This window comes from Schistocerca piceifrons, chromosome X (genome assembly GCF_021461385.2).
Source record: "Schistocerca piceifrons isolate TAMUIC-IGC-003096 chromosome X, iqSchPice1.1, whole genome shotgun sequence".
Classification (NCBI taxonomy): Eukaryota; Metazoa; Arthropoda; class Insecta; order Orthoptera; family Acrididae; genus Schistocerca; species Schistocerca piceifrons.
In genome coordinates, this window is record NC_060149.1 from 222,585,927 (window position 1) to 222,600,340 (window position 14,414).

Genomic DNA, 14,414 nt, shown 5'->3' on the forward strand with positions numbered 1-14,414 from the left:
AATAGTTGCTCACGTCGGCACCAATTATGCCTGTCGCTTGAGTTCTGAGGCAATCCTCAGTGCGTACAGGCGGCTGGCGGATATAGTGAAGACCCCTGGCCTCGCACGTGGGGTGCAAGCAGAGCTCTCTATTTGCAGCATTGTTCCCAGATCGGATCGGGGTCCTTTGGTTTGGAGCCGAGTGGAGGATCTCAACCAGAGGCTTCGTCAACTCTGTGACGGTCTTGGCTGCAGATTTCTAGACTTGCGCTATTGGGTGGGGAATTGTAGGACGCCCCTAGATAGGTCAGGGGTGCACTACACAAAGGAAGCGGCTACTTGGGTAGCAGAGTACTTGTGGCGTGCACGTGGTTTTTTTTAGGCTAGGCAGTAGTGCGAGGTGTCCTGATGAACACTCACCAGTCGACGTGCATGCAGGGAAATCAAGACGCGCTCAGTGTAAAGACACTTCAGCTATCAAGGTACTAGCAGTAAATTTTCAGAGTGTTCGGAATAAAGTTCCTGAATTTACTGCCCTCCAGGAAGCGTGTGGCTCGCAAATTATTCTCGGGACTGGGACCTGGCTGAACCCTGAGATGGGAAGTTCTGAAATATTCAGTGAGGGTTGGAACGTGTATCGGAAAGACAGATTAGACACCGTAGGAGGTGGTGTCTCCACTGCAGTTGGAAAAAATATTGTGTCTACTGAGGTCAAAGTAGAGTGTGATTGTGAAGTTATCTGGACACGTTTAACAGGGCTAGGGGAAATAAAGTTAATTGTGGGGTGTTATTACCGGCCACCAGGTTCCACCGTGACAGTTCTAGAATCATTCGAAGGGAGTCTACATTCTGTATTGCAGAAGTACCCAAATCATGCTATATTAGTCGGAGGCGACTTCAACCCACCTAGTATAGACTGGGATGTCTATGGATTCATTACAGGTGGTACAGACAAGCCGTCGTGTGAATTACTTTTGAACACATTATCCGAAAAGTGTCTTGAGCAGCTAAATCGACAGCCAATGCGTAATGGAAGTAATTTAGATCTGGTAGCCACGAACAGACCAGACCTCATCGACGGTGTCAGTGTCGAGACAGGGATTAGTGCTCATGATGTTGTCATTACGACTATGGTTACGAAAGTTAAATAGTAGGTCAAGAAGGCTAAGAGGGTATTCTTACTAGAAAGAGCAATTAAGCAGTTGTTAGCATTCCACTTAGTAAATGAATCGACTTCATTTACTTCCGGTACGATGGTCGTGGAAGAATTATGGGCAAATTTTAAACACTTTGTAAATCACGCATTGGACAAGTATGTGCCGAAAAAGTGGGTTACGGACGGAAAAGACCCACCGTGGTTTAACAGCGCAATTCGGAGAATGCTCAGGAAGCAAAGGCAGTTGCACTCGCGATACAAGAACGATCGGGAGAATGGGGACAGGCAAAAGTTAGTAGAGATTCGTGCTGCTGTAAAAAGAGCGATGCGTGAAGCATTCAACCACTACCACCGTCATACCTTAGCAAAATATCTTGCTGAAAACCCAAGGAAATTCTGGTCTTACGTAAAATCGGTAAGCGGGTCGAAGGCTTCCATCCAGTCACTCACTGATCAGTCTGGCCTGGCAACGGAAGACAGCAAAACGAAAGCTGAAATTTTAAATTTAGCATTTGAGAAATCTATCACGCAGGAGGATCGTACAAACATACCTCCGTTTGAGTCTCGTACAGATTCCCGTATGGAGGACATAGTGATAGACATCCCTGGGGTTGTGAAGCAGCTGAATGGGGTGAAAATAAATAAATCGCCAGGTCCTGATGGGATTCCAATTCGGTTTTTACGGAGAGTACTCTACTGCATTGGCTCCTTACTTAGCATGCATTTATCGCGAATCTCTTGCCCAACGTTAAGTCCCGAGCGACTGGAAAAAAGCACAGGTGACGCCTGTATATAAGAAGGGTAGAAGGATGGATCCTCAAAATTACAGACCAATATCCTTAACATCGGTTTGTTGCAGGATTCTCGAACATATTCTCAGTTTGAATATAATGAATTTCCTTGAGACAGAGAAGTTGCTGTTCATGAATCAGCACGGCTTTAGAAAGCATCGCTCCTGCGAAACGCAACTCGCCCTTTTTTCACATGATATCCTGCGAACCATGGATGAAGGCCATCAGACGGATGCCATATTCCTTGACTTCCGGAAAGCGTTTGACTCGGTGCCCCACTGCAGACTCCTAACTAAGGTACGAGCATATGGCATTGGTTCCCAAATATGTGAGTGGCTCGAAGACTTCTTAAGTAATAGAACCCAGTATGTTGTCCTCGATGGTGAGTGTTCATCGGAGGTGAGGGTATCAGCTGGAGTGCCCCAGGGAAGTGTGGTAGGTACGCCGTTGTTTTCTATCTACATAAATGATCTTTTGGATAGGGTGAATAGCAATGTGCGGCTGTTTGCTGATGATGCTGTGGTGTACGGGAAGGTGTCGTCGTTGAGTGACTGTAGGAGGATACAAGATGACTTGGACAGGATTTGTGATTAGTGTAAAGAATGGCAGCTAACTCTAAATATAGATAAATGTAAATTAATGCAGATGAATAGGAAAAGGAATCCTGCAGTGTTTGAAAACTCCATTAGTAGTGTAGCGCTTGACACAGTCACGTCGATTAAATATTTGGGTGTACATTGCAGAGCGATATGAAGTGGGACAAGCATGTAATGGCAGTTGTGGGGAAGGCGGATAGTCGTCTTCGGTTCATTGATAGAATTTTGGGAAGATGTGGTTCATCTGTAAAGGAGACCGCTTATAAAACACTAATACGACCTATTCTTGATTACTGCTCGAGCGTTTGAGATCCCTATCAGGTCGGATTGAGGGAGGACACAAAAGCAATTCAGAGGCGGGCTGCTAGATTTGTTACTGGTAGGTTTGATCATCACGTGAGTATTACGGAAATGCTTCAGGAACTCGGGTGGGAGTCTCTAGAGGAAAGGAGGCGTTCTTTTCGTGAATCGCTACTGAGGAAATATAGAGAACTAGCATTTGAGGCTGACTGCAGTACAGTTTTACTGCCGCTAACTTACATTTCGCGAAAAGATCACAAAGATAAGATAAGAGAGATCAGGGCTCGTACAGAGGCATATAGGCAGTCATTTTTCCCTCGTTCTGTTTGGGAGTGGAACAGGGAGAAAAGATGCTAGTTATGGTACGAGGTACCCTACGCCACGCACCGTATGGTAGATTGCGGAATATGTATGTGGATGTAGATATGTCTGTATGAAGTTCTTTCCTTCAAACAATCGTTCCTGTAACATCCCTGAATATTGGCCATTCTTCCTGGGACACCCTGTTCCCCAGGAAAGTGTGATGGTGCCCTTGCTGTTCATCTTGAATATTAATGACAGGGCAGAAAATATTAACGGTAACCTCAGACTTTTTGTAGATGGTGTAGTTATTTACAATTAAGATCTGCCTGAAATACGGTCCACAGATGTTCAGTCTAATCTTGATGGAATTTCAGAGTGACGCAACACCTGGACACTTTCTTCAAGTGCTAAGAATGCAAAATTACGCACTTCGCAAAAAGAAAACAATGTAGTATTTTATAACTACAATATCAACGAGTCTTAATTGGAATCTGTAAACACATAAAAATACTTGGATATAACAGTTTTTGTAGGTATCAAACGGGATGATCGTAGAATTTAAGGAAGAACAGACACACGGCAATCATTCGCGACCCATTAGTTTTACTACTCTTGCTCTTCTAGATTTCGGCTCTAAGTGGCCGTCTCCACATATGCAAGAGGAATAGTAGCTATTCAAATGTGACTGAGTGCTGTGTATCTCTCCTTCCTTGTAGTCTACGGTTCCTGTGCATATCAGTTCCTTGTGGAAACAAAGTTGGTCGCAAAAGTGGTATGTTTTTGCAGATGATGCTTGTGTTTTAAGAAATGCCGTTAAAGGGAAAGCAATAGAAGACATTGTTAATGATGTTTTTATAAGGCTTATTAACTGGTTCTCTGAAATTGGACTTTCCCTAAATTTTTGGGAAAATGTTCTATATTCAGTTCTGTACAATGAGTAGAATAATATCAACAATTGACACGGTACAAGAACAGGACTCAGTAAACAGGGTAGAATACTCCAAATTTTTGGGTCTGCGTACTTATGAAAACTTGAAGTAGAAGAAGCGTATTGCTGAGTTTCTCAAACAGTGAAGTTCAGCTACTTTTGTACTTCGTATAACTGCTAGTCTTGGAAACAACATACTAACATATTTTGCGTATTTACTCTGAATAATGACTCATGAAATAATTTTATTGGAAAGTTACAAGTTTGAAATAAGGTACTGATTGCCCAAAAGCGAGCAGTAAGAATAATATGTGGTGTTCACCCGCGGTCATGTTGGTACTGCTTCAAGGAGCTGTGCATTTTAACTGTATTGTCACAATACATATATTCGCTAGTAAAATTCGTCATAAATAATCCATCACAATTTGAGAAGAATAGTGATTTACACACCTACAAAACTATAGGAAAAAATGTACTTTATTACCCATTATTAAAGCAGTCAGTGGTTCACAAAGGAGTTCAATGCCCTGCAAAAATTTTTTTGATCATTTGTACAATAACGTACTATGTCCGACAGGTAGCACAGCAAGATTTAAATATAAATTAGAATCATTTTCTGCTTATACAATACTCATACGACCCTTCCTCGAGTATTGATCTAGTGTCACAGTTCGCAGTGATAGACGGTAAATCATGGAGAACAACAGAAGTGATATCTGGCGTTCCCTAAGGCAGTGTCATAGGCCATCTGCTGTTCCTGATTTACATAAATTATCTGGGAGATAATCTGAGCAGCCCCCTTAGATTGTTTACAGATGACGCTGTAATTTGCCGTCTAGTAAAATCATCAGACGATCAATTCTAATTACAAAAGGATCTAGAGAGAATTTCTGTATGGCGCGAAAAGTGGCAATTGGCACTAAGCAGAGAAAAGTGCGAGGTCATCCACATGGGTACTAAAGGAAATCCAATAAATTTTTGGTATACGATAAATCGCACAAATCGTAGGGCTGTCGAATCGACTAAATACTACGAGCAACTTAAATTGGAAAGACAACATAGATAATATTGTAGGGAGGGCGAAACAAAGACTGCTATTTGTTGGCAGAACACTTAGAAGATGTGACAAACCCACTAAAGAGACAGCCTACATTACACTTGTCCGTCCTCTGCTGGAATATTGCTGCGTGGTGTGAGATCCTTACCAGGTGGGATTGACGGAGGACATCGAAAAAGTGCAAAGAAGGGCAGCTCGTTTCGTGTTATCGCGCAATAGGGGTGAGAGTGTCACTGATACGATACGCGAGTTGGGGTGGCAGTCACTGAAACAAAGGTGTTTTTCTTTGCGGCGAAATCTATTTACGAAATTTCAATCACCAACTTTCTCTTCCGAACGCGAAAATCTTTTCTTGACACCCACCTTCGAAGGGAGAAATGATCATTATAATAAAATAAGAGAAATTAGAGCTCGATCGGAAAGATTTAGGTGTTCCTTTTTCCCACATGCCATTCGAGAGTGGAATGGCAGAGAAGTAGTAGGAAAATGGTTCAATGAAACCTGTACCAGGCACTTAAGTGTGAATTGCAGAGTAGCCATGTAGATGGTGATGTAAATCCTTTCCAAATAGGACGAACAAGAGTACTGAACATATACAGACAAAGAAAACAGCAATGATCACATGTTTGTTTGATCTGCAGGACAGTGTCACGGAAATTCTGGAGAAACTGGACTGGCAGACACCTACATACAAAGTGTCAGGTTCCAGTTTTAGTAGACGAATTTTGGAATATACTACAACTCCTGTACAACAATCGAGAGGACAGGATTAGGTTAACTCCAGCGAGTATAAAGGCATACAAACGGCAACTTCTGAGGTCATCAGTCCCCTAGAACATAGAACTACTTAAACCTAACTAACCTAAGGACAACACACACATCCATGCCCGATGCAGGATTCGAAACTGCGACCGTAGCGGTCGCTCGGTTCCAGACTGTACCGCCTAGAAGCGCTCGGCCACACAGGCCGGGTGGAAGTACACTCTACCATACATCTCATAGTGGTTTGCAGAGTATGGATGTAGATATACAGGGGTTCGACAATGGATGTAGATATACGGGTGTTGGACAAAAACATGGAAGCACTGCGAGAAATACAAAGGATTCTTGAACATAACTGCAGATGCTGGCCAAACCTGCAGGGTGCGCTGTTGTATTTGATCACGAACGGCACCTGTGCAATGCCCTCAAGTAGCAGAAGTGGTTGGTGTTTCATGAGGCACCATATCTAAGATTTATACCGAATACCGACAGAGAGGAAACGCGCCCTCTTAGTCACAATGCGAACGAAAGTGCGTGTTGAGTAACCATCGCAAATGATCACTGAAGAGAACTGTGGCGAAAAATAAGAGGACCACAGCTATAATAGTCACTGCAGAACTCAATGTCGCACTGAAGTACCCTGTCAGCACCAAAACAACAGGAAGGGGTCTTCATAAGCAGAGAACGGCAGGCCAATGTGGAATTTCAAAACCAAACATTGGCGACTGCAGTGGGTGTAACAGGAAAATGTGGTACTGAACCCATAGAACCTTAAATATGGAGCAATGGAAGAAATTCATTTGGTTGGCTAAGTCTTGTTTTACACTTTTTTCAATTTCTGCCCGAGTTAATATCTGGCATTTGCATGTCCCAAGCCTACAATACAGACAGCTTGCTGCCAAGAGCGCAACATGGCGAGGGTTCGGTGATAATTCGGTCAGCCATACCCTGCTATTCCTTGGACCCCATGGTTACTCTGCAAGGTCATATTACTGCCAAGCATTGTGTGTCAATTTTGTCTGACCAGATCCATTTCATGGTACAATATTTGTTCTCCAATAGTGAGCTGCAGCATCGTCGATGTACTGCACTGTGGTCCTTTGGTGCAGAGCCGAGTGGAGGGTCTGAATCAGAGGCTCAGGCGGTTCTGTGACCGTGTAGGCTGCAGATTCCTTGACTTGCGCCATCGGGTGGTGGGTTTCCGGGTTCCGCTTAATAGGTCAGCAGTCCACTACACACAGCAATCTGCTACACGGGTAGCAGGGGCTGTGCGGAAGGGACTGGGCGGTGTTTTTAGATTAGTGGGACTCAAGGAACCACAGAAAGGGCGTCCGTATAAAAGGGGGCAGGTAAAACACAGTAAGTTAGATGTTGAAACGATCGGTATTGTGGTTGTAAATTGTCGTAGTTGTGTTGGGAAAGAAACATAGCTCCAAGCCCTAGTGTGCAGCTCGTGGTCTTGCGATAGCGTTCTCGCTTCGCGCGCCCAGGTCCCGGGTTCGATTCCCGGCGGGGTCAGGGATTTTCTCTGCCTCGTGATGACTGGGTGTTGTGTGATGTCCTTAGGGGACATGTCTAGGGGAGTGATGACCATAGATGTTAAGTCCCATAGTGCTCAGAGCCATTAGAACCATTTATTAATTTGGTCGTTATGCCGACCCACCGACTCCGAACATACAGTTGCTGAACAGTTCAAAGAAAACTTGAGCCTGATTTAAAATAGGTACCCCATTCATACAGTAATAGTCGGTGGTGACCTTAATCTACCCTCGATATGATGGAAAAATTATACGTTAAAACTGGCGGCAGGCATAAAACGTCATCCGAAATTGTACTGGGTCATTCTCAGAAAATTATTTTGAACAATTAGTTAACAAGTCCACTCGAAGCGTAAATGCTTGTGAAAGTATACTTGACCTCTTAGGATTAAATAATCCGGGACAAATAATAAGGCAGAAAACCCAAAGAAATTCGGTCATACATAAAGCACACCAGTGGCAACACGCAGTCAATACCTTCACTGCGCGATAACAACGGTGAAGTAACTGATGACAGTGCCACTAAAGCACTGTTATTAAACACGATTTTCCGAAACTCCTTCAACAAAGAAGACAAAGTAAATATTCCTGAAATCAAGAACAACTGCCAAGATGAGAAACATAGAAACAGATATCCTCGCAGTCGCAAAGCAGCTAGAATCACTTAATAAAAGCAAGGCTTCGATTCCAGATTGTATACCAGTCAGGTTCGTCTCAGAGTATGCTGATACAATAGCTCCATATTTAGCAATTATATACACCCGCTCGCTCACAGAAAGATCCGTACCTAAAGACTGTGGTATGGGTGCAGCACGCTATGCTGCTTCAGTTACATGCCAATCGAAGTGTCAAGTGGAAGCATCGTAGTCTCTTGGCAACCCGTGACCAAACGTATTCAATGGGCGAGAGATCTGGAGAACGTGTTGGCGAGGACTGCAGTTGTACACCCTCTGTATAGCAGTAGGTTTGGACAGTGTGATAACATGCGGACTTGCATCGTCTTGGTGAAACATAACGTTTTGGAGACCTCAAATATAAGGCAATATCACTGGCCTTAAGGAGTCGGAAATGTAACGGCTGTTGTCCAAGTTACCGGCTATGAGAACCAGAAGTAGAAATTTCCTGTATGCATTGGCCCTGAATAGCATGATACCAGGTATTGGAGCATGTATGACAGCGATGGGAAAGCTGAAAAACCATGATGGTATACGGAGAAAGAGTCTACTGAACGCATTAATTCCGTGTCACGTGACAATCGTGGGATGCCAACTAAGGCAATAGTGATATCGCGGAACGATAAACCACTGTTTCGAATGTTCACGACGCTGCCACTGTCGAATTCTGACATGTGCTGGTAGACGTTTGTGTCCGTACATGAGGCGTAACACGATCATCTCACTAGCAAACAACATTCTGAATGAGAAACCCATATATGCTGAATGTAGGTGGTATTATTCCTACTACACTGCGTAATGGCACTACCCAGAATTCTGGTAAAAGTAATAAATCTTTATTGTAAGCGCTGAAAGTAGCATGGAGGCCTCCACGGAGTATTATAGTGACAGCGCTGGCCATCAGCCATGCTACGTCGACAGATAGGGCAGAATAATAGATGCGTAAGTGAGTTGTGAAGCAAGTATAGCTTAGCGCAATGGTAAATTGCCCCACGCAGCAAAGAATCTACATCTACATCGGCATCTACAAAGATACTGTGCATATCACATTGAAGTGCCTGGCAGAGGGCTAGGGCTAATCGAACCACCATCACAATTCTCTATTATTCCAATCTCGTATAGAGTGTGGAAAGAACAAACACCTATATCTTTCCGTACGGGCTCTGATTTCCCTTATTTTATCGAGGTGATTGTTTCTCTCTATGTAGGTCGGTCTCAACAAAATATTTTCGCATTCGGAGGGGAAAGTTGGAGACTGGAATTTCGTGAAAAGATTCCGCCGCTACGAAAAACGCCTTTCTTTTAATTTCGTCCAGCCAAAATTCTTATCATTTCTGTGACACTCTCTCCCATATTTTGAGATAATACAAAACGTGCTGCCCTTCTTTGAAATTTTTCGATGTACTCCGAAAGTCCTATCTGGTAAGGATCCCACACCGCGCAGCAGTATTTTAAAAGATGACGGACAAGCGCAGTATAGGCAGTCTCCTTAGTAGTTCTGTTACGTTTTCTAAGTGTCCTGCCAATAAAACGCATTCTTTGGGTAGATTTCCCCCCAAAACATTTTCCATGTTTTCCTTCCAGTTTAAGTTGTTCGTATTTGTAATACCTAGGCTTTTAGTTGAATTTATGGCTTTCAGATTAGACAGGTTGATTGTAAACCGAAGTTTAACGAATTCCTTTTAGCACTCATGTGGATGACCTCACACTTTTCGTTATTTAGGGTCAACCGCCAATTTTCGCACAATTCAGATATTTTTTCTAAATCGTTTTGCAATTTGTTTTGATCTTATGATGACTTTATTAGTCGATAAATACAGCGTCATCTGCAAACAACTTAAGACGGCTTCTCAGGTTGTCGTTATCATATAGATAACGAACAGCAAAGGGCCTGTAATACTACCTTGGGGAACACGAGAAATCACATCTGTTATATTCGACGACTTTAGGTCAATTACTACGAATTGTGACTTCTCGGACAGGAAATCATAAATCCAGTCACATAACTGAGACGATATTCCACAAGCACGCAATTTCACTACAAGCCACTTGTGCGGTACAGTGTCTAAAGCTTTCCGGAAATCCAGAAATATGGCACCGATCTGAAATCCCTTGTCAATAGCACTAAACACTTCATGTGAATAATGAGCTAGTTGCGTTTCACAGGAAAGATCTTTTCTAAACCCATATTGACTGTGTGTCAATAAGTTTTCCTCGAGGTAATTCATAATGATGTAGCAATTGGGTCGTTGCCACTGCACTGAAGCAGTTATGGGCAGTGTGACTAGACACCAGGATTTAGAGGAACAAATGGGCTGTAATGGATTATAAATGAGGCTGAATTTGAGAATAGGACGTTATTCGAGTCAGGGACTTGGTAATTGCTGAGTAGCCGCACTACAATGCTGGAGCACCACTGGCCAATCAGACGGCTGGGCAGCGCCAGGAGCAGCCAATGGTTCGAGCCCAGGCTGTGTCTGCCGCCACACTCGGTCCTTTCTGAGACTTGGCGTCATAGTCCTGCTGGCTTGCTGCTCCTGTCTGCTGCTGCAAATGATGAGACCCTGGAGGTACTCGACATCACACCGTCAGCCGCCGTCTGTCGTCTGTCTGAGGGACATAGGTTCAGACCCACGCACAACCGCCTCCACAACCGCAGAGCAAAGAGTAGCCAGGTCGCCTTCTGGTGTGTCACTCCCCTGGGAAGCGCCGCTGTCGCAGCTGCCTGTGTCCTCGCCCTCGCTGGTTACTTTTACCCATTCTACATACTATCTTTTCACAATCTTCATAATAGCGACAATAGCATCGTAATTAAATTTTGTCACTGGTTACATGACAATCGTCATTTGCTTCCATTAATACTTTTTGCTCATGTAGATACGTTTATATGGAATGTAATCAACAACACATAATTATCGATGGGCGCACAAAAATTTGCACGCTACAGTGGAAACCAATTTACAAGTCCTTTTTACGATCACTGTTTGGTCTGACACGATCGGTAATATGCTGATAGGTTCACTAATTTTAGAAGAGCAAATAAGAAGGCAGAATGATTTGCATGTTGAAAGCTTGAGAGCATTCTCTTACACTCTCGGAGTGCAATTTACTTCCAGCATTATGGAGACCCTCTTCATTTTACCAGACGTATGAGAAAACTTCTCAGCGGCACTTCCCTAGTCGCTGGTTTGGTCGTAGTACTCCAATTAACTGGCCAGGTATTACGTCATTAGATTTTTGACTTTGAGTTTTGCTGAAGTTTCAGATGTACAAGCGGAAGATATGTACGAGAGATGAACCGCATGGTCGCGTCATGGACGCTGCTACCCTCATTAGGGAACTTGCTGAGGCACTGACAGGCAACACAACATGTACTCCAAGAGTGAACAAATGCATTGAAGTTGGCGCTGGGATACTCGAACACTGATTGTGCACCGTACATCAGCTGTGATGTGACGTGTACGATAATACTTGGAGGTGAATGTGCTAAAAAACGTATTTTTGAGCTGATACTTTGTTAAGCTAATAATGTTATATTTACTAACTGTTGCACGTGAGTGAAGCTGGCAATTTATTGAAGAGCACAGAAAATAAATAACGATGTACATTAAATGTGTTCTGTGTCGAAATTCATTCGGAATAGGGCATATGCCTGTATGAAGTTTTTTGCTTCAAACGATCATTCCTGTGACATTCATGAATATTAACCATTTCTCTTGGGACACCCTGTGCCCCACGGAAGTGCGTTGGGGCTCTTGCTATTCATGTTGAAAATTAATGACAGTGCAGAAAATATTAACGGTAACCTCAGACTTATTGTAGATGGTATAGTTATTTACAATTAAGAGCTGCCCGAAATACGGTCCACAGATATTCAGTCTAATCTTGATAGAATTTCAGCGTGATGCAACACCTGGACACTTGCTTCAAATACTAAGAATGCAAAATTACATACTTCGCAAAAAGAAAACAAGGCAGTATTTTATAACTACAATATCAATGAGTCTTAACTGGAATCTGTCAACACATACAAATACTTGGATGTAACAGGTTTTGAAGGTATGAAATGGGATGATCGCAGAATTTAAGGAAGAAATGTCACATGGCAATCATTCGCGACCCATTAGTTTTACTACATTTGCACATCAATGCCCGAGGCAGGATTCGAACCTGCGACCGTAGCAGTCGCGCGGTTCCTGATTGAAGCGCCTAGAACCGCTCCGTCACCGCGGCCAGTTCTTCGCATATGCAAGAGTAAGAAAAGTAATGGAAATGCGACTGAATGCTGTGTTTCTCTCCGTCCTTGTCGTCTACGGTCCCTGTGCACAACAGTTACTTGTGGAATCAAAGTTGATCGCAAAACTGGTACGTATTTGCAGATGATGCTTGTGTTTTAAGAAATGTCATTGAAGGGAGAGCATCAGAAGACATTCAAAGGGTTATTAACTGGTTCTCTGTAACTGGACCTCCCTAAATTTTTGGGAAAATGCACTATATTCAGTTCTGTACAATGAACAGAGTAATGTCAACAATAGACGTGGCACAAGAACACGTGTCAGTTAACGGGGTAGAATGCTTTAGATTTTTGGGTCTACATACTGATGAAAACTTGAACTGGAAGGAGCGTATTGCTGAGTTTCTCAAACAGTGAAGTTCAGCTACTTTTGTACTTCGTATAATTGCTAGTCTTGGAAACAAAATACTAACATATTTTGCGTATTTACTCTGAATAATGACTCATGAAATAATTTTATTGGAAAGTTACCAGTTTGAAATAAGGTAGCTGTGCATTTTAACTGAAGTGTCTCAATACATATATCCGCTAGTAAAATTCGTCATAAATAATACACACCTACAAAACTAAAGGAAAAAAATGTACTTTGTTACCCATTATTAAAGCAGTCAGTGACTAACAAAGGTGTTCAATGCCCTGCAAAAAAAATTTGATCATTTGTACAATAACGTACTATGTCTGACAGGTAGCGCAGCAAGATTTATATATAAATTAGAATCATTTTCCCTGGACAACCCACATCTGCTTCATTGGTGAGCTTCTCTTTAAATCCCGGTAGCCTCAGATAGAAAATATTTTTAAATGTAGTTGGGTGAGTAGGACAAAAGATAATGTGTTCATTAATGTAAACAGTCGTCATATGTACGTACCCTGTAAACTGAATAATTCCATATCATTTGCTGAGCCATAGGCAAAGAAGATTTCAGAATTCGTTTCATTGGTAGAATACTAGGAAATACTCCTCCTTCAAAGGAGACTGCTTACACAACACTCATACGACACTTCCTAGAATATTGCAATAGTGTGTGTGATCCTTTCCAAATAGGATGAACTAGAGTACTGAACGTATAGAGAGAAATGACACAGCAATGATCACAGGTTCGTCTGATTTTCAGGACAGTTTTAGTAGACGAATTTTGGAATATACTACAAAGCACTTACAAGGTTCGAGAGGACAGGATTAGGTTAATTGCAGCGCGTATAAAGGCGTACAAACTTGTATTTCATGCAATCCGTACGTTTATGGAAGGAGAAGAAACGGTATTTAGTTCAGTTGGAAGTACCCTCTGCCGTACATTTCATAGTGGTTTGCAGATATACAGGGTTTGAAGATATACAGGGCTTCGACAATGGATGAATTCAAACAATTCATTAGTATTTGCAAAGGAGCTAAAAATTCTAAAATACAAGTTTTTAGTGAAATATATGTTATACTGTGTTAATATAAGTCCATGGATAAAAAATGAAACAATAATATTACTACTGTATTATATAAATATTATTCTATACTAAATAAAAAGGTCATAGATGATAACATCCAGTCCCTGAACATTTAGGAAGCTTCTTTTCCATAACATTCTTGAATGTACTATGGAGCGTTCCATTTTATAAATTCGAGCAGTAAACTGTAATCACGGGCATATCCGATCTTCTTTGGTAGCGTTCCTTGACAGTTTTCATATTGCAGAGTTGCCTTATTTGTAGATAGTCAAATATTCCTGCTTGAATTTTTCCGTTCTCAGCTCAGACATTTTTCCCTATATATGCAAAGCGTGACCCATTCTTATCAAAAGCCTTTACAAGCTGCATCAAAAGGCCCAACTTGATATGCAGTGGACGACAAATGATTTTCTCTCATTCAGCTAAGGGGTCGTTAATGACATTCTTCCTCCCTCCGTACATGTTTTCTCTCTTTGGCCGTTCTTTTTCAACACTGTGATGTTTTTTGTCTCTGCTATTCCAGAGATACAAGAATCACATTGCAAACCAAGGAGAAAGTTTACCGTTCATAATTCTAGACAAACCATCCATTGATG